Raw genomic sequence first — 22449 nt, 5'->3', positions numbered from 1 at the left:
ACGGAATAAATCACAATCCGTTATTCAACATTTAACTAATAACATTCACGATCTTATAGAATCTGAATGTAAAACTAAAAGACAACGGCCGGATTTCCCTTTCGTTATTCTATGCCGTCTAACAATATTTACGAGATTCTTCCTGAATCCGATTGTAGCGACATAGAAGAAAATTCTTCAAAAATTTCCAATGTGGGCGCTTGTCGTTCTGGGAAGAAACATCAATCTATGCCACCAGTGACGGTGATGATTTCCGACTTCAAAGCATTCCGTACTGAGCTTTCTACTTTTCTCCCGGAAGTAAAAGTCTCATTTCAAATCGGACGAAGAGGAGAATGTCGAGTCTTGGTGGATGGATTGGAAGATTACGAACATCTTATTCGATATTTGTCCGAGAAACTTCATAAATTTTATTCATATGATATAAAATCAGACAAACCCTTCAAGGCTGTCTTGAAAGGCTTATCAAATGATCAAAGTACTGATGAAATTAAAAATGAACTAAAATAATTACTTGGTTTTGCCCCTTCTCAAGTAATACTTATGAAAAAAGAGCGAATGGTACTTCTAAACCACGGTCTGGAATTTCCCATAAACTTTACCTAATACACTTCAATCGAAGTGATGTAAACAATTTGAAAACTTTAGAAAAAGTACGTTTCATTTCCCACATTAAAATTCATTGGGAACATTATAAACGGCATAATCGTATTGCAAACTTAACGCAATGTCGTCGTTGCCAAGGCTTCGGCCATGGAACAAAAATTGTCATATGGATATACGGTGTTTGAATTGTGCTAAATCGCATTCGAAAGGCGTTTGTCCAATGAATGAAACCACTGAAACCACATTTCCATGTTCAAATTGCGATGGAAATCATAAATCCAATTATTTGAAATGTCCTGTCAGGGAAAAAATTTTAAACGCTCGTTCGCTTAGACAACAAGTCAAATCAACGACCTTAAATTTACAGAACATACCTGAAAATCAAAAAAAAACGTTATAAATGCCACGCCTAATTCTTCTAATGCACTTATTTCTTCGAATTGAAAACAAAAAACATGTACACTCTCGAACTGCTGAGCAAGTTTTTGAGCTTTTTCGCCATTTGTAAGAAGTATTTGATTTCCTTCCTTAAGAGCAGGAATTGGGTTCTGAGGTTTCTTAAGAACCTTAGAAAGTTTCCAGAAAGGTTTAGAATATGGTTTAATTTGTTCAACTTCTTTAGCGAAATTTTCATTTCGCAAAAGAGTAAATCTATGTTTAATTTCTTTTTGTAAATCCTTAACTATGTTTTTCATAGCAGGATCACGAGAACGTTGATATTGTCGTCGACGAACATTGTTCAACCGAATGAGCAGTTGAAGATGTACGCCTTCCAATTCGTCTTCCAACGAAAACAATTTATTGACCAGTAGATCGACCTCGTCATCATCTTTTTCTAATGTCAGTTATGCTACTATAACAGGTAGAAATCTGCCACTTAATTCTTCTAATGTGAATAATCAAAACGCAGGGCCGCCTTGCAGTTCATCTTCTAACGAAAACAATTTATTAATAGGTAGATCGGCCATATCATCTTCTTCTAATGGCAGTTCTAATGGCAGTCTACCTACAAATATTCCTTTAATGCCATTCGCTTGTTTAAATGAATTTGATTAAGGCGATATAACTCAAAATAAAACCTACAAGATCAACTTTTTCAAATGACCATCCGAATGAATTCGACTTCATCACTTTTTGAAACATTTCAAATCGGATGGCAATTTGCAAATAATTTTATAATGAATTTAAAATTTTACAGTGATGGTAAATATCTATTTGAAAATTTTAAATTGGAATGCTCGATCTTCAAAATCGAGTGAAGATTAATTTTATAATTTTCTCAAAGTTAAAAAACATCATATTGCCATTGTGACAGAAACATGTCTGAAACCAAATTTCAAATTGAAATGTAATCCATATTATGTGGTTCATCGATTTGACAGGTTTACTGGAATGGGTGGTGGAGTTGTCATTTTTGTCAAACGGCAAATTAAACAACGAATTTTACCTTCTTTCAATACTAAAGTTATTGAAAGCTTGGGAATCGAAGTTGAAACCATTCATGAAATTTATTTCATCGCTGGAGCATATTTGCCATTCCAATGCACCGGCGAACAATTAAATTTCTTTAAAGGCGATTTGCAAAAACTCACAAGATATCGATCGAAATTTTTCGTAATAGGGGACTTAAATGCTAAGCATGTCCAGTGGAATTGTAGGCAAAATAACAGTAATGGTAAAATACTTCATAATCAACTCTCAGCTGGTTACTTCACAGTTCTTCATCCCAGTAATCCGACTTGTTTCTCTTCAGTGAAAAACCCGTCTACAATTGATCTGGTTCTAACGGATCAAAGTCACATTTGTAGTGAACCGATTACACATGCTGACTTTGACTCAGATCATCTTCCTGTAACATTCAGACTTTCCAACGAAGCTATAATTAATCCAATTAGTTCTATATTCAACTATCATAGAGCTAATTGGTTGGATTACAGATCTCACATTGAAAATCATGTGGATCATGAAACTATTTTAGAAAATTCTGCGGACATCGACACAACAATACATAATTTGAATCATTACATTATCGAAGCTAGAAATCTTTCAGTTCCCAAAGCTCAAACTAAATTAAATTCTCCTATCATCGATGACAATCTTCAACTGCTCATTCGGTTGAACAATGTTCGTCGACGACAATATCAACGTTTTCGTGATCCTGCTATGAAAAACATAGTTAAGGATTTACAAAAAGAAATTAAACATAGATTTACTCTTTTGCGAAATGAAAATTTCGCTAAAGAAGTTGAACAAATTAAACCATATTCTAAACCCTTCTTAAGAAACCTTAGAAACCAATTTCTACTCTCAAGGAAGGAAATCAAATACTTCTTACAAATGGCGAAAAAGCTCAAAAACTTGCTCAGCAGTTCGAGAGTGTACACAATTTTAATTTGAACGTTGTGAGTCCTATTGAAAATGAAGTCTCACTGAAATATGAGCATATTTCAACCCAAATGTTATCACACGATGACATTATTGAGACGAATTTTGATGAAATTAAATCAATTATTAGGAAACTCAAAAACATGAAGGCTCCTGGTAATGATGGAATTTTTAATATTCTTATTAAAAATCTTCCCGATGTTGCCTTGAGACTCCTGGTTAAAATTTTCAACAAGTGTTTTTCATTAGCTCACTTCCCAAAAAGATGGAAAGCCGCTAAAGTAATTCCTATCCTCAAACCTGATTAAAACCCAGCAAAAACATCAAGTTATCGACCAATTAGCTTACTTTCTTCTATCAGTAAACTTTTTGAAAAAATTATCTTGTTGAGAATGATGTCTCATATAAATGAGAATTCAATTTTTTTACCAGAGCAGTTTGGATTTCGTCATGAACATTCAACTACTCATCAACTTGTCAGAGTAACGAACATGATAAAAGCAAATAAATCTTCTGGGTTATCCACTGGAGTTGCTCTTCTAGACATAGAAAAAGCATTCGACAGTGTTTGGCACAAAGGTTTAATAGCAAAAATGTCTGATTTCCAGTATGCGATCCAATGATTCTCGGGTCAAGTCGTGGCGGTTGCTATCAGTATTCTATTTTTATTTCAACGAATTTCATGTTATGAAGTTTTAGACACAATATTAAATGTTCTTCAACGTGAATTTGCGTGAGCTGGGACGCTCCATTTATGTGCATCTAATAAGATGTAAAATCACAGGGACTTTTTTTTAATGTGTGGGGTTAAAAACAGGTACAAGTCCCATAAAACTGTCTGATAAATTATTCTAGTTTGCAGAGCTTGTTAGTTTGTGGGCATGAAAATTTGATTCGGCACTACTGCTCTCCAGCTTTTCCTGTTCCGAAAGCACCGAAAGTGGAGAAGAAAAACATCTAAAACTAAATTCACTTCGATTTCTCTGCGATGCTTGAACCGATTTTCACAAATCTTGATTTGAATTAAAATGCATACTGTCTTTAAAGCTACTGTTCCGCAGTTACAGATGATGAGTGTCAAAGTTTTCAAATCGCCATATATAGTGACAATATGTACAACACCGAAAGAAGAAGAAAACAAAAAACTGAATGAAACGTGCTTTGTTCTATTTCGTACACGCTATAAAAAAACGAAACCGTTACGGATGTCTGCTACTAGTGTGTGATATTGGTAAAAGATAGTACTGCGATTAATAAAAATTTAAGCTATTTTCTGATAAGTTTGACCGAAAGAATAGAAGAATTTTCAATGAATTGAAAAATATTTAAAAAGAATATGCACTTTACACAGCCGGTAGTGCAGTAACACTGTGCTGGTTGTGTAGTAAAGTAATAATAATAATATTAGTAATAAAAATAAAAATAATAATAATATCAATAATAATAATAAATCTACTACATGTTTTATGCTGCTGATTCATGCTGTTTAGCTTGACTTACATATGCAGACGTAACAGAAGCGCAGGTTCGTTTCATTTGTTTGATTTCTTTTAATTGGTTTAATAGAAATAGAGCATGAGATAGTAAGTATAGGTTTAACTACGTTCAGAACTGTTCCTATTTGTAGGTCATATTTGTTGCTGGCAAACGAACCAACTTCGGCTATTCCGTTCATCTGAATCCGGTTTCGGAAGAATTGGATATGGTGATTAAAAACTGCTAAAAGAATCTCACTTACTTTTCTTGGAGATGGCCAAATCGATTTTCACAAACTTATAGGTTCAGAAAAAAAGTCTTACAACTTCATACGGAATTCTATAATTTGTTGTGGATACTACTTCCGGTTCCGGAACTACACGGTAAACAGGATTTGTAGAGTTTGTAAGATTAGGTCCGAACAAATTTTCCTATTTCTATTCAATAAACAGTTGTTTTTGCGAATTTCACGGTTATATTTATGTTGTAATGAGTAATATAAGAAAGGCATCATTGCACCACTAGGTGGATTAAAATAGGTTTTTAGTTGACAAAAGAAGCCTTAGGGGTTTAACTCAATCTTGGCAAAGTTTCAGAATGGAAAGATTAATACTTTCGGAGCAGTGAATTTTTCAATCACGATCCGCACGGGTACCGCAGCGCAACTCGCTCGGATACGAGCTGACCTTGTGGACACATGTCGCGCCGCTGATCGAATCCTAACTTGAATAGTTTATTGTTAGCAACGTTTCAGTTGAGATAGCGGTGTAAAAATGAATTCAAAAATCGAAATCATTCGTTTCGTCGGGTTTCCCCTTTTCTTCTTGAGAAATTTGATTTTTTGCAAGCAAATGATTTTTTTTTAATTTGTGCACGGAACGACCGAAATTAGCTCTGCGCGTAATTCGTATTACTGTTTTTGAATTAGTTGATTTTAACAGCAAAATTTCCAAAATAACTATAAAATTAGTTAAAATTGAGAATTTACTTTGCTAAAAAAAACTCTTATTTTTAGAGAATGTGTTTAGTTGGCGAATATTCTTGACACAAACCAGCAATATTTCAATCCAACACGAAATTCTCATTGACAACTAATTTCGTGATTAAAATCAGAAAATTTGTTTCTATTTATCTATCACCGTCATTACTGAAGGACAGCACAAAAAAAACAAAAATGAAATTGGTTTTATTAACAAGTTTATTAGTCAAAAACTCATGAGAAGTGTCAAAGCAAAACAATCCATTAGAAAGCTAAAAGGAACAGTCTTGTTGAAACTGCTTGCAAATTGTTTACACGTTTTTCGCATGTGTTACGATATATCCATATATAAATTTCTAAACCGATATGTGAAAATGACGTAAACTGTTAGTGGAAAGTGTATTTATTCAGAATTTGTGCGCATTTGAAGCGATTGTGGGTAATAATGTTTTTACGCGGAACAGTGAAGTGAGTTTCGAATGTTGCACTCTAATTGTACACGTCAAATGATGTTTTTTGTATCTTCTAATATTCCGGGCTACGCCGTCCGGTGTATTACTTGTATTCGATTTTTGTTTTCCGAGTGCTCAAAGTTTTCAGTGAGAGAGTCGATTTCGCGAAGTCGAATGAAGAAAACAGCGATTTAGAAGTAAAATTTTCAAAAAGAAGTTTATGTTTCGCTTATGTCTTTTTCTCCAATACAACATCGTATTTATACCTGCCAATATAGAAAAGATAACCGCGACTGAAATTTTTTTCGGTAGAAGTGTGCCATCTAGTGGCTAGTAGTCATTACAGTGCTAACGTTATTTCGGTGACAGAGCGCCATATAGCTGCGAATTGCAGAAACCAATTCAACCATTTATGTTGGTTGAAAACAACTTTTTATTTCTTTAATTCAACTAAAAAATTAGTTGAATGGATATGAAGTGTGCCTTAGCTAAGAAATGACAGCACGTTTAATTGGTGAATTCAACTAAAAAAATAGCCATATCAACAAATATTTTATTATTATTAAGGGAACTAGAATTAGAAAATCTAAATCAGCAAAAGTAAGATTTTTTTAGTTGTCTCAAAAAATAACTAACTAAAATCAGAAAATCAACTAATTTTTTCGCCAAAATGCTGATTTCGGTCTTTCCGTGTGTATTCTCCGTTAGCACGTTAAATTATTTAAACGACAGTTCATGGTGTTTACGTCAAATTCAACTTTTCGAATTTCTTGCTTAAAAAGAACCTCTTTTAGTTACATTTTCTAAATGTTTCAACCGGTAAAAGTCTACCGTAATTGACAATATAACATCCTGACATCGCTGGTAGTCATTCCGACACAAAAACCGTAGCTGCCATTGGTTACAACTGTCGCATTGTGCTGTGCAGTGCAAATAAGGCAACGGGCTGTAAAATAAATGGAAGAAATAACACAATAAGGACTGCTTGCTCTGCAATTGTAAATGGAAAAATGTTGGAGTTGATAAATCGCTGACATCGCACCGAAGCAGGCAAAGTGGCACCAGCGAAAGAATTTGCTTAAACGATGTCGTCTCTTGGAGATAAATTTTTCGTTTGTTTGCGCTCTGAGTGCTGTGTTGTCTATTGGGATGAAACGAGATGTAAATGTTTGCGATGAAACAGTCTGACAGTAGACAGCCCACTTTGCCAGATACAGATATGGATAGCATCCAATTGTACCGGAGTGACTGACAAATGTTTTGATTAAATCATAGCCAATCTCAAGCATAACAATATCTCTGAGAAACGAAGGGTGTTCCGCGGTACGCTTCCATGACTAATGAATCCAATAAACTGAGCAGCACGCGACACATGGGTCTTGCAATAAATCATTGTAATGATTTTCAATTTACACTAACTCGCTGCACTCCATTCAAACAGCCAATATCGAAACTTCACTAAACATTATAGCTCGTCTTTCAATTACCCTTCAATAAAGAAAATCAAAGCGAGATTTCCCTTCGGACAGTTTATTCTACGAGAACGGTGGCATTCTCGTTCGCCATTCAAGCAATCAGAGTGAGAACAGCTAGAAATCCCGCAGCAACCAAAACCAAAAGTGTATCCATGATTCGTGCAAATATCATCTCGCGGGAGTTGCAGATGGAGTAATTCAACGTTAGCATGCTGCTGCAATCTCGTCCGTTCGGGTTTCATCATAGCATTTTAGTATGTTACTCACGAATGGAATTTTTCAGCGGTTGTTGAGGCGTACGTTTTGTTTGATCATCGATTGCCGCGCCGCTTAATAGCACTCCATTCTTCGAATTGGTTTATGCTCGATCCGCTGCGCTTTGTTCCTATGAAACATCACCATCCAATTAATCTTGAAACGGATTCTGTCGAACCGGTCAAGCAAATTAATCCCCATGGGGAACAACATCCCAGGAAAAGTCTGGACCGAGTTTATCAATGAACCGTAAACGATGGTCTTAGCTCAAAAGGCCAAGAAATCAGCTCGGAAGGGGGATGAAAAGGGTGCGCTTTGTAACCCAGTACATTTTCGTTTGGTTTTGCATTCTATATTTGAATGGATAATTTACTGGAACAAATCGAACGTTTGAAGGTTATCGGTTTGGATTAGCAAGTATTATTTATCAGACAAATTTTTCCGAATTTTCTTCCTGTCAAATTCTAAGGTTTCTCAATGCGAATAAGATTTAAGTTTCAATGACTTTATTAGTTTGGCGTTAATGCAAACTTTATCAGATATGAATAATAAAAGCAATTTTTGAAGAAGCACTACATTTTTATTTCCTGTATACAAGTGTCATTTAAAATAATACAAAACCGTGCCAAACCATTGTTAAACAGATTTTTTATATCATTACACCTACCGCTTGGGGATGTTACATAAAGCTATATATTTTAAATAATAAGTGGTCGAAATTCGAACCAATGTCTGATTTTTCCTGTTTTTTTTCAATTCAGTATCTTGTACAGTACGACTTCTCCTAACAGAGACGACAGTTCCCGATCATTAGATCATAACAGGAGCTTTTTTTTTATATCGTTTATTTATACACGGCTTTAACCTAATTTTGGTCGTTCGCCGCGGAACTTTTTAAAATTATATCTGATCTTATGATCTTAGTATTTATATTTCATTAAATTATGAATATAAGGTTAGGACTCCCTATATCATCTCATTTGTAAGGAAATTACCCTAAAAACCTGAATTAGCCACCAAAATCACTACGTTTTTTTTTTCATATTTCTGCTTAATTCGCCTTGCTTTACATTGAAAATTGATTCACATTCATTGGAAATTTAAATAATAATTTAAAACTCAGCTAAAAACACTTCTGATATGTTCACTACTGTGCTCCTAATTTCATCTCAAAGGTTTTCTATTCATCATATCGTTGGTCCTTTATTCATCCCATAAATTAGCAATGGCGACAGCAATCAAAACCAAAATATTGCACTATTACACTCTCAGGAGCAAAATGTCAGAACTTTCCTTGAAAAGAGCCTAATGCCAACTATGACACAACACACGATATTTTAAAAAACAGTTAGGAATCATTTCGACGTTTGAATTTTTTTGAATAGTTTTTATTACCTTTCGTTTCAAATTTAAAATATTACTCTGCAGTTAATTTGGGGAACTTAAAAAAAAACAAAAAAAAGAATTGTTACTATTTAGGCATTAGCCCTTCTAAAAACAAAATGTAGAACCAGAGATGCCATTCATACAGATTTATCTGTATTGTATAGATTTTTGCGTTAGCGTTCGTTAAATCAGATTACAGATTTGCTAAATTTAATACAGATTTGCAAAGGTTCATAAAAAGTGAGAAGTAAACCGTTAGACTTTTCTCTCTGAGTATCTATTAGTATTTGATTGCAGTACTTCTTTAAAAGTTTATTAATCAACGGACAAATCACAAGTTAAAATAGAAATCTTTTAAGCAAACTACACTGAACACTAATAAACATTTATATTAAAATTTAAAATCAATTTGAATTTGATTCATTTTATTAGTGATAGTGATAGAGAAGATACATATTTTCTATGAAAATATCTGGCATCTCTGTGCACAGCCGATGAAACACACACATTTAACAGTGTTATGGTGATGTATAGCGGAAATAAACCAGTGCTACTAGATTTGCCAGAATGGTTATCTGATTAGTATTTAACACGCTCTATTTGGTAATATTAGAATCCGAAACAGTTTTATTTATATGTAAATATCAATGATATAATTAAACTAATGTCACGGATACCAAAAAATACTTGTTGACGATAATTTAAAGAAGAAAAAATATTTTTTTTTTATTTAACATTATGAGAAAACTTGGCAACCTTGCGATACGAAATGAAATGAAAACAAAGCGCAATCAAGTGAATTAAGTGCAAATTTTCATCTCATATTTTTCATTGCTTTTATTGCTTACCAGGTAATTTCAGAAGTATTTAATCGTTGAATAAACAAGTGGAAAGTGAACATTACTAACTATAAAGTCATCCAACATTGAATTGTGGTGTAATTATGTGAAATAGTGTTCATGTTTTGAGACGAATCGATTAGTAAATATACAGAAACATGATGAATTGTAAAACTTCAGACGAAAGTGGTTCCTAAATCAAAAAGTGAGTTTATTTTAATTGAATAAAGAGATCGTTGAAGATTTTTTAACTATTTTTTTCAATTGGAAAGTGTGGCAAAACCTAGAATAAATGTTTTAAAACGTTCCACAGTTTTGTTCAGGTACGTTTAAAGATATCATTAATGTTCAAAGTTATGAGGTGAAGGAATGAGATGGAAATTGAAGCTGAGATGAAATAGGGAGCCCTTACCCTAGTTCCAAATCAGAAGCATTATTATTATTATTAATATCATTTATTTTACCCCGGCTTTAACCTTTTGATCGTTCACTGGGGCGATCATAAGCAAACGTTCAGGTAAAAATATACTACAAATTTCAAACCATCGCACAGAGGTTCGAATCAATAAAACGTGCCTAATTCACCTAGCAGTGACATGATACCTTTTGATATCAATCCGCATGTGTTTTTTGCATAAATATTCTTCGTTGTTTCAGTTCTCATGACATTATTTTAATGACCGTCGTTTTAAGCGGCAATATGATATTTGAATCACTCATTGCTCTGTAATGTCGAAACTGCAAATCGGATTGAATTTAAATCTAAACGTGTGATAATCGTTTGAACATGTTATATGTTGAAGTAAGTTCCACTTTAGAGTTTACGGTTATTTACGATACTACCAGAACCGGTATTTAGGAACCAGCACGGAACGACCGAAATCAGCATTTTCGCGAAAAATTTAGTTGATTTGCTGATTTTAGTTAGTTATTTTTTGAGACAACTAAAAAAATCTTACTTTTGCTGATTTAGATTTTTTATTCTCATTCCCTTAATAATAATAAAATATTTGTTGAAATGACTATTTTTTTTAGTTGAATTCACAAATTAAACGTACTGTCATTTCTTAGCTAAGGCACACTTCATATCCAGTCAACTAATTTTTTAGTTGAATTAAAGAAATATAGTGTTGTTTTCAACCAATATGAATGGTTGAATTGGCTTCTGCAATCTGCAGCTATATGGCGCCCTGTCACCGAAACGGTAACACCTTAATGACTACTAGCCACTAGATGGCACACTACTGCCGAAAAAAATTCAGACGCGGTTGTCTTTTCTATATTGGCAGGTATAAATACGATGTTGTGTTGGAGAAAAAGACATAAACGAAACGTAAACATCTTTTTGAATTTTTTTCCTTCTAAATCACTGTTTCTTCATTCTCACTGAAAACTTTGAGCACTCGGAAAACAAAAACCGAATACAAATAGTACACCGGACGGCGCAGCTCGGAAGGTTTGAAGATACAAAAAAACTTCATCACAATTAGAGTGAAACATTCGAAATGCACATCACTGCTCCGCGTAAAAACATTATTACGCACAATCGCTTCAAGTGCGCACAAATTCTGAATAAATACACTTTCCACTAACAGTTTACGTCATTTTTACATATCGGTTTAGAAAATTATATAGGGATATATCGTAACACATGCGAAAAACATCTAAACAATTTGCGAGCAGTTTCAACAAGACTGTCCCTTTTAGCTTTTTAATGGATTGTTTTGCTTTGACACTGCTGTCCTTCAGTAATGACGGTGATAGATAAATAGAATCAAAGTTTCTGATTTTAATAACGAAATTAGTTGTCAATGAGAATTTCGTGTTGGATTGAAATATTGCTGGTTTGTGTCCAGAATATTCGCCAACTAAACACATTCTCTAAAAATAAGAGTTTTTTTCAGCACAGTAAATTCTACATTTTAACTAATTTTATAGTTATTTTGGAAATTTTGTTGTTAGAATCAACTAATTCAAAAACAGTAATACGAATTAGGCGCAGAGCTAATTTCGGTCGTTCCGTGAGCATAACCGAAAACGATTCGTATGGCCATATGATGAATAAATTGCAATACTTTTGAGTCCAACTTTAAAGCTTTTCGGGATTGTCATCTTCTATATCGATCCGAATTTTAAAAATTCATCATCCTATAATTCCAGAATCGGAAGTCAGAATTGGATAAAATTAATTATTTTGTCTTTGTCGATTTGGCTTTTTTGTGTGAAAACGATTAAACTTTGAGAAACGATTCGATACTGGAACCGGAATCCGAAAATCGGTGTAGCCGAAGTCAGATAAATTCACCTGATTAGCTGTATAGTTCACATTTGATTCAAATTTTTTTAAAAACAGTGGTGATATTTTTGAGAAATCGTAGTGCGAATTAAAGCCTAATCGAAAACTGAATACCACTAAAACTGAAATAAGTTTGTTTGGTTATCGACAATCCAAATCTGCAAACCCGATAAACCTCATTAATTTATGTGAAATAGACATTTTTATACTAACCACCCTGTCAGGGGGAACCTGAAGTTGGATTTGACTAAAAAGCAAGAATCTTTTCATTTGAATCTTAGATGATTTCTAGATTTCATTTAAATCTTAGATCGGTTCAGCCATCTACGAGAAATATGAGTTACGCAATTTTAATTTCGTTTCACATATCATCCTATAGTTCTGGAACCAGAAGTCGGATCCAAACATAATTCAGGAACCTTGTTTGGGAGCATACGACTTTTCATAGGAATCTGAGTTTTTAGAAAAGAAATTTTCCGAGAAAATTACGTGAAATTATCTGTCACACACGCATTTGCTGACCTCTACGAACTGATTCGAATGGTATATAGATGTTATGTTCTTCCAGCATTTATTACTGTAAGTAGTTTAAACCAAAATAATTATTCAATTGCTTTCAACTCGGAAATGCTGCCATTATCTGGTTTACATATGTCATATTCGAACAATTATGTTGCCAAAAACGAACCGTGCTAAAATCGGTCCGAGTCAAAATTTCATGAAGCAGTATGCTGTACACAGTCTTTTTGGTAGTTATAAACAATTAAAATCGTGTTCCACGTTGCTAACAGACATTACTTTGCCATTTAGCGCTCAAAACTCCTACTACTGGAATGAGGCGAAAAGTCGTTTACACAATAATATCAATATCTCCGTTCAAAACGGACGGATTTTGACAATCTATGGCTTGTTAGATAGCTATTACCGTGCGAAATCTAAGTCTAGAATAATATTCTGTTTTCAAGATCAATTGTAACAGATATTATCAATAAACATGCAAATTTTGACATAAAACTTCGTATAACTCAAAAAGTAAGCATTCGATCTCAAAACCATTCAATAGCGTTCAGGGTGACGAGGAGACCTTTCATTTGAGACTAGTCTGATCAAAATCGGTCCAGCCATCTCTGAGATCTCGACCTCTTCATTGACAACACACATACAGACAAACACACACGGACATTTGCTCAGTTCGTCGAGCTGAATCGATTAATGTATGACACTCTGCCCTCCTAAAAAAATTCTAAAATTTGAGCTAATTTTTTATCTATTTTGTATATATATAAAAAAGCCCCTGTAACTATAAAAACCTGTTTTAATCCACCTAGTGGTGTAATGATGCCTTTCTCATATAAATCATACTATCATATAAAATACTGTGGTATTCTTCAAAATAATTTTCTTCGATTCTTAAAAGAATAACCGAAATCGGTTTGTTTGATCGTTTACTGATAAAAACTGTCAATTGAAAAAATTTATGGTTTTTCTCCATTTTCAGTGAAGGTATACAATTTTTAACCCACTTTACCCTATATTTCCTTTCATTTGAACCTAAGTTTGTGAAAATCGGTCGCGCCATCTATGAGAAAAGTTAGAGCACATATTTTCTTTTTTTTGCACATTTCACCCCATAACTCTCGAACCGGAGGTCAGATCCAAATAATATTCAGGAATTTTTTATGGGACCTCAAGACCTTTCATTTGAATCTAAGTTTGTGAAAATCGGTTCAGACATCTCCGAGGAAAGTTAGTACAAACAAACGTTACCCACACTCACACACACACACAAACACACACACACACACACACACACACACACACACACACACACACACACACACACACACACACACACACACACACACACACACACACACACACACACACATATTTTGCGTACTCGACGAACTGAGTCGAATGGTATATGACACTCGGCCCTCCGGGCCTCGGTTCAAAAGTCGGTTTTCACAGTGATTAGGTTATGCAATCTATATGAGAAAGGCAAAAAGTAAAATGGTAAAAATGTTTATAACTTTACCAGAAAAGAACAAACCTATGCACTACCTTCAACAGAATTATGGGATTTTATATTTTCTTCAATTATTCCAAACAAAGTATGCATAAAAAAATTTTATATCCGAAACGGTGCGACCTAGACTTTTGGTATATTTGACAAAGTATAAATTATTTTCAACAGTTCTAAAACTTTGTAGAAGAAAAAAATGTTCTATCTCTTCAGAAATAAAAGTTATGGTTATATAGTTTGTCAAAGTAAGTCATGAACAATTAGAGATATAATCAAATTACGCGGTATATATTTGTAAATAATTTCTTAAAAGCATCTATATGCATTAATGAACGGTTTGGCTGTTTATTTATGTCCACATTTTTATTGATTCGAAACGAAAAAACGAGCTTAAAATTATTGATATCGAATAAAATTGAGAGCTAAACAGTTTTGACATTTACGTCACTTATACCAATATATCACCGGAACTGTAAGTAACAGCCATTTGAACTTCAAACCTGTTTAAAGAACACAGAGCAGCATTAAAACTATCCTAACTTTGTTGAAATGTTGATTCCGAATCAGACAGTAATACTAACAACGTTGAAGACATTTTTAAATTCTAAGTAAAAGCGAAATTTATATTATCAAAAATCATTCATTTCAAAATTCATTATAATATGAAATATGTGATATGAAAAGATAATACTGACTATTTTTATTTACTATGAATCAAAAAATTTGCTAATTTCCACCCCTGGTTTGAATAACAGCTGATCGACAGACGAGTTGTAGTTTTCATCAAGCTATGGAAAAAGATGGTCTAAATTTTATTTCCGATTTTTTTATTTATTGTGCTACCTAAAGCTAAATCATGGTATTATCACATGAAATATTGGTAATACACCTTTGCTATTCCAATATTGCTAATGAAATTATTAAAATTTGCACTGAATGGGACTGATATGCGGGTACTTTGCATATGGGACAGACATGAGTAGATATTTTTTCACATTTTACTGAAGAAACCCTCAACTTATATTGCAATTTCTGAGAGTATATTGAGGATATATTTCATTCCTCAACCTAACTGAAAATTGGTGAAAATCGATATGGGACTTATATGCGAGTATGGGTAGTGAGGTCATTGCAGAAACGGAAGCCTATATTGAAGGCCTTGACAAATCTTTTTGCCTCTCTTATATAGAAAGGTTATGAAATTACTGTGAAAAACCGACTTTTGAACCGAGCCCTGGAGTGCCCTGGAGATATCATTCGACTCAGTTCGTCGAGTACGCAAAACGTCTATGTGTTTATGTGTATATGTAACGTTGTTTTGCACTAACTTTTCTCGGAGATGGCTAGACCGATTTTCTCGAACTTAGATTCCAATGAAAGGTCTTGTGGTCCCATACAAAATTCCTGAATATTATTTGGATCCGACTTCCGATTCCGGAGTTATGGGGTAAAATGTGCAAAAATAAAAATATACTTTTCTCATAGATGGCGCGACCGAATTTCACAAACTTAAGTTTAAATGAAAGGTCCTGTGGTCTCATACGTAATTCCTGAATTTCATCCGGATCCGACTTCCTGGTTCGGAAATATAGGGTAAAGTGCGTTTAAAATTTTATACCATCACTGAAAAGGGCGAAAAACCGTAAAAAGTTATCTAAATCGACCTCAAATCTTCTCCAATTGACAGTTTTTATCAGTAAACGATCAAACAAACCGATTTCGGTTATTCTTTTAAGAATCGAAGAAAATTATTTTTAAAAATGCCGCAGTATTACATATGATAGTATGATTGATATGAGAAAGGTGGATTAAAAAAGGTTTCCTCGTTTTCAAAGAACTTCAAAATGTTGGAGGACCGATGGGTCAGGTGTATTTTGGATGGAAATTAGACTGAAGAATAAAAAAAAATTCACGGTAAATATCGACCTAGGTCCGGAACTTCTCATTACATCTAGTCAGTGTTGGTGATTGCCGAAAATTTGGCAGAAGCTGCTCGATATTTATCTATATTGTATACAACATTTTCAATGCATGAACCGCGAGAGAATTTTTCTACATTTCTTCGCTCCACTTCATACTCTGAGTATTTCACGGCCCTTAAAAAAATTACAGTCTGATAATGATTGATGCTGTGTGGACTTTATTACCAAGAGAGAATCGCACGTTGAAAATTATCGCAAGAAAATCGAATCGATGATTCGACTTTATGATTCTCATACTAGGTTGCAATATTTCAAAACCCTTGTGTGGAGCATTCACAGAAATTTTCATAGACACAACTTATACAAAGATTATATGTACATAGTTAGAATAAGCGACAATAGAAAAATGATTCTATCGCAATTATCAACTGCCTGTATAGAATCGGGTCGCGAAACGAGAATAAGCGACCGTTTGTTGCTTCAGAGAGGATACCCACAGCAGTGTGCTAACCTTTGATTCTCAGAAATGTCATCGAGAGAAATTCGCTCTCGCACTGGTGTCTATTCTATGTTAAATGAACCATGCCGTTTTTTTGTTGTTGCTGAGATGATATCCGTCTCTCTTTGATGGCACTGATTCAATCGTATGAAGAGTTTCTGGCGAGCGTTCTTTGATACGACAAAAAAGCCATCCTTGCATGTAGTACATATGTGCAGGCACGAATTGTCTTGTCTCTTACTAGTTTCTGGTCGCTTGAGATCTAATGCTGGACTTAAATGCATCAATTACCGACGATAGAGTTCCCATGTGATCTCGGAGAGAATTTACATTTCACAATAGATGACGCCATTCTAATCTTACAAAAATACATCAAACCACCATCTAGTTCAAATCCCTCAAATCTCTTACTTATTACTTGCTTTAACTGACAGATTAAATGAGAAACTTTTTTTCTACTAAAGAATTTTTTTTCGACCGAGCCCAAAAAAATAAACCCGTGTCAGTAAAGGGAAATTATGATCATTTGCTTCGTTCCAAGCATTGCCTTGTCCCTCGTTTTTCAAGGAAAAAATGCGGATTACCTTTTTTCCAGAGCTTCCCAAATCGATTGGCCAGTTCTACAATTCTTATTGGAAAAACAGCATAACTAGGTCATAATTGCAACGCTCAAATTTCTTAAAGATTTCGCCCAAAACGTCCGGTCAATTCACATTGGGCGTCATTAGCGAAAACGGTCAGCCCATATCGAGAAACGCGTAAACAATTAAATCGGCAACCTTAAGCCATAACAACTCCGATAAACACTGATTAAAGATTCCCTTCAAACCAAGTGTAAACTTTTCACATTCTTCCCGAAATTCCTCGGCTTACCCCGTTGAAGCCAAAGGCGATTTGCTCCAACGAAAACCGGTCCCGAATCAGAGGGAACTCTTCGGTCTTTGTTGCTGCAAGCAATAAGATAATCATAAAGGAACTCCTCCTCCCACCGGGAAACTTTTCCTGTAACAATAACCGGAACACCAATAAACGGATCTCTTGTTTTGTTTTTATTGGCCTATTTTACCTTTTTCCGGGCTGCTATCCGGGAACCGATGAGCACACGCCGCCAACGGAGCAACGAGTTTGGCTTCAGCCGGCCGTGAAAAGTCTTCCTAAGCTGCTGTCTTAAGCCTTCAGAGGTGGGTGGGTCCAACGAAAAAAATAATTAACTAGCACAGCACAGACACGAGTGGCACATTCGAAGTAAACTATTTTAGTATGACGCCATGACCAGGTTGGAAACAAAACATCGGCAGCGGCATTTGCTATCCAATTCACGACAGCTGTCTATTCTCTCGTGTTATTTTCCATTATTTTTTCACTTTTTCAATTAATTTAATGCAAGCTATTCGTCGTCGTCGTCGTACTACACTTTCATCAGCTTTTTGCTTGCTTCACTTCAGCTCAATAGCAAAGTACACTTCGGAAAAATAAAACCGTATTTGCATAATTTTCTGTTGCTTCACACGCGGAAAGTACTGCCACTGATTCTCGCACGCATTGGAACTTTTATTTTTTTTCTGCTTTCTGCTCTTCACCATTGAAAAATTACACAAAACGACACACTTCCACTGTTTTTTTCTTCGCGTAAGGTTTCTTTCCCCGTCGTCTGACTAACTTTGCAAAAAAGTATTACATTCTCCTGTGGACACAACGGGAAAACTTGCGCGTCAGTTTGCCACTTCAAAAAACATTTTCATTTGCCAACAGCTTCACTCTTCCGGTGTTTTATCGTGCCCTCGTGAATCGGATGAAGAAGAAGAAAGAGAAGAAAGAAAAACTGGTATCTTCTTCGTCTGTTGCTCTTCTTGTTTGCCGTGCCACTGACAGTTGCACCACCAAGTGCAGGCATAACATAATCCACGGAAAACTAACACCGATGAAACTATATTCTTCTCATGTCCAGCTTTGTGTTCACTTAATTATAATCCCACAATTTAGCGCGAGTAATTCAATTCCCCTGCTGTCCCGCTGCTCTCGGCCGATGGCTTTCTCAGGAATCCTCGGTTGGTTGGTCAAGTCATCCGAGATCATCGGTCAAGTTCCTCAGATGATGGCTTGCCGGCCGGTCTGTGTCTGTGAAAAGAACGAGCAGAAATGGGAATTTAATTGAGACGAGAAATCAGTGGAAAACATTTTTAATTAACGAAGAATTAAACTTTCATCAAGTGCAAAGTGTCGACCGCGAGAAACATTGCCAAAGGCAGGTGTCAAACTTCCATCCCGATTGAATTACAATGATGGTATTATGGTGAAATTATTGGACACAATGGTATGATGGTTTCGGATAATCCGACTCGTGGATCTTAAAGTTTGTTGCAATCTGTTGCCGTACGATTACTTGGAAGAAAATGTAAATGAAAATACTTAGCTCACCGCCAAGAGAGGGGCAAAGAACCACCCCCAAAAGACAAATCGTTTCAATTGACAATGAAAGCAATGTTGGAAATGATGCGATACAATTGGTCAACTTTTTAATTCCACTCGTTAAGCTGATGCAATTCTTAATCAGTCGTCTCATTCCTATACTCGAAATAATTTTAATGAAAATGTCGAAGAATCTTCCAACTGTGAGATTGATTATTCTAGATAAAATTGCAAACCTTAAGGTCTGAGGACAGAGGATCGCGTGTTGAGTTTTAAATCGACCACGTGGCTCATTTAAATCGACTCATTGCGCATCGTATTTCTCTTGTACTCTCTCGTATATGAGCAAACTGTACCGGGTTGCCATCATACATGTTATTATTTTGATGAGAAATTTTATGACATAAATCTATCGTATGGGTTGAACATTACATAGATTCCAATGAACAATGAAAAAATATTGCGAAACAAAAAATATGTTTATATACAATGAAACGTCTGTGTGTTTGGCAGCCTTGTCGAGCCAATTTTATTTCTCTCTCCTTTTTCAGAATGCTATCAGGAAACCAAAGCGAAAAAAAATGGCGGATGCATTGAAACTGACTTTGTTTCACAGAAAAATACAAGAGTTTATTTTTATCGCGATAACATGTATGTTTTTATGTACTAATCGCATCTAAACTAAATTATCTAGACTTTGTCACGGTAGATTTATGATACAAGCCTTCAAAGCTGAGATATTCGATGAACAAGCAGAGGTATGTATTTCCGAGTGTTCCAATTTTCAGCAGTTCTTCAGTTAGAAAAAAATACAACACGACCGCTAAACTCACACACGCTAAAATTTCACAGAATATTCTCAACTAAATTTCGAAGACATTGTCAGGTGGGTTTGCTATATTCTACACCGTTTCCAAGAAGATATAATTTGAAACGGGAAAATAGCAAAAAACCTACCACTTTACGGTACTGTCCTCAACCCTTAATGCTCTACAGGAAACATGATGAAACCTTTTTAGGGTGAAGCCAGAGTGGAAGCGACAAGCGACGCGATGCGTAACGCCAAAGTTTTCCAATGACAGATAGTAGCGAGTATCGAAGTGATAGTAGTAACGAAAACAATAGAAATTATTTTTTATTTTTTAAATATTTAAAAATTTATCCAAAAAAAATGTATTGACTTTTTTCATCGAGATAGCTCAAAATATTCTCAACACTCAATTAATGCACTTTCAATGACTGAAGGGGAGACCGGGGCTAGTCGGCCGAGTTTCGCTTACGGAATTTCCGTACTCTTTCTGGTTAGACCTTTTGATAAACGGTTTGCTCTTTCCTGAAGATACACCTTTCGAGCACATGTGTGACTTTTTTCATTCATGATTAAAAAATCAGGAAAATAGTTTTTAACAATGAAATACGGAGAAAAAAATCGACCAACCAACCCCAGAGCCGGGGTATGTAGGCCAAGTTTGAAAAAATATGTGGAACACATCAAATGTATCAATAACCTTTTTGCTTTGTTGATAAAAAGTTAGTATGTATCATTTTTTGTAATTTAAAGACTGACCCAGAAAGTATGGACGCAACCAAAAACCGCTGCATTTCGCAATGGTTCAGAATCTGTCAATTTTTATGGCTGCGTCCTGTTGTTTACACTCTTCTCTATTCACTTGTGCAGTTGTTTATTCGTTTTCATTAGTTTGTTTCGAAATGCGTGTACTTTCAGCAGAACAACGTCGTAAAATTGTGTACAAATGGTGCACAGAACGCGGACTGTCACTGAGAAAGACAGCAAAAATGGAAGGAGTAAGTGAAAAAGCCGTGCGAAATGCAATCAGCAAGTTCGGTGATGATAACACCTTTGAGTATAAACCGAAAACGGGTCGAAAAAAAGGTCCTGCTAACCCTCAGTTGGATAAACGTATACTGAAGGCGTTCGAGCAAAAGAAGGAGGTTTCAGTTCGGGATGTGGCCAAAAAAGTAGGCACTTCGAAGTCAAATGTTCTTCGTGCTAAAGAACGTTAGAATTTTCGAATCTATAAGAAGCAGAAACAACCAAAACGTAGTCCGACACAAGAAGCATCGATCAGGTCGAGGGTTCGAGAGCTCTACAATACGATTCTTGCTGGAAATTTGAACTGCATAATCATGGACGACGAAACCTACGTGAAACTCGATTACAAATCCTTGCCGGGACCACAATATTATACGGTGCGAGAAGAGCAAGTGCTAAACCAGTCCGAGACATCGATTGAGGTCGAAAAATTTGGTAAGAAAGCTATGGTCTGGCAAGCAATTTGTAGCTGCAGTAAGATTTCGAAATCCTTCATCACTACTGCTTCAATGAACAGCGAAATATACATCAAGGAATGTTTACAAAAACGACTTTTACCCATGATTCGAAGCCACAAGGATTGTTGTTGTTTTCTGGCGAGATCTTGCTTCTTGCCAATACTCGAAATCAACGGTAGAATGGTATACTACCAAAAATGTCACTTTCGTACCAAAAGACATGAATCCACTAAATTGCCCACAACTTCGACCAATTGAGGAATTTTGGGCATTAACGAAGGCACATCTTAGGAAACATGTCTCAGCAGCCAAAGCCATTCAAGAGCTCGAAAAAGATTGGAAAAAAGGTGTCAAAACTTGTCGCCAAGAAGTCTGTACGGAATTTGATGAGGAACGTTCGCAAGAAGGTGCGTCAGCTAGTCTACAATGGCTAAGTAGCAAATGTTGAGAATAATATTCTGTTGTTATAGTCTAATATTATCAGTATATCGAATGAAATTTGAATATCCAACACTTGTGAATTATTTACAGCGCAATAAAAGTGCGTCCATACTTTCTGGAAAGTCTTAAGGTACGTGAAAACCCTCTCCTACTTGGGTTTTGAGTTTTTTTAATTGTTCTGGACCTTTTCTACCTTTTCTCCACCAGCGTTCGCACTTACGGTTGATTTCATTTTTCTACTCCTCCAAAGCTTCTTACAATGGAGAATTTATGAAATTTTAGATCCATTCGCCATTTACGCCCTTGAATGTAGAAACCGATATGCCATTTTGTAATGTTTTGAATACCTTTTCCAATGGTACCACGTTTTTGGAAATCGAATATAAATTGATCCGCGTTATACGTATTATTTTACAAAAACAGAAATTCACTCGCCAGTGACGAAAAAAGAAAAAACTACAAGGATCAGCCCCATCGGGTTGTTCGAGCCATTGATGTGGACCAAGGCAACGAAACTTTCTAATGATCCACAATCAAAAAGTTCAATCAATCACACTTTTGAATTCGCAATTGCACGAGAGTCTGCTTAGATTGATCTCGATTAGGAACCAACACCGACCATCGTTTGTCTTTATTTGTATTTGTTTTATAGCCGACGAAATTACACCAATATCCCAAATGTATTCAATTATGTCTTTGTACATACCTGCG

General features: G+C 35.2%; 1 protein-coding gene across 2 annotated transcripts in view; it reads right to left on the bottom strand.

The window, feature by feature from the left end:
- Positions 1 to 22449, bottom strand: part of LOC131427087 (FMRFamide receptor) — a 216684-nt gene that overhangs the window by 175267 nt on the left and 18968 nt on the right. For both annotated transcript variants that reach the window (XM_058590007.1, XM_058590008.1), the window contains exon 2: positions 17663 to 18714. The gene's annotated coding sequence lies outside the window, so the exon portion shown is untranslated. The remainder of the gene's footprint in view (positions 1 to 17662; positions 18715 to 22449) is intronic.

Source organism: Malaya genurostris, chromosome 2, assembly GCF_030247185.1.
Source record: "Malaya genurostris strain Urasoe2022 chromosome 2, Malgen_1.1, whole genome shotgun sequence".
Classification (NCBI taxonomy): domain Eukaryota; kingdom Metazoa; phylum Arthropoda; class Insecta; order Diptera; family Culicidae; genus Malaya; species Malaya genurostris.
Note: the sequence above shows the minus strand (reverse complement) of the source record. Positions and strands in the feature narration are given on the sequence as shown.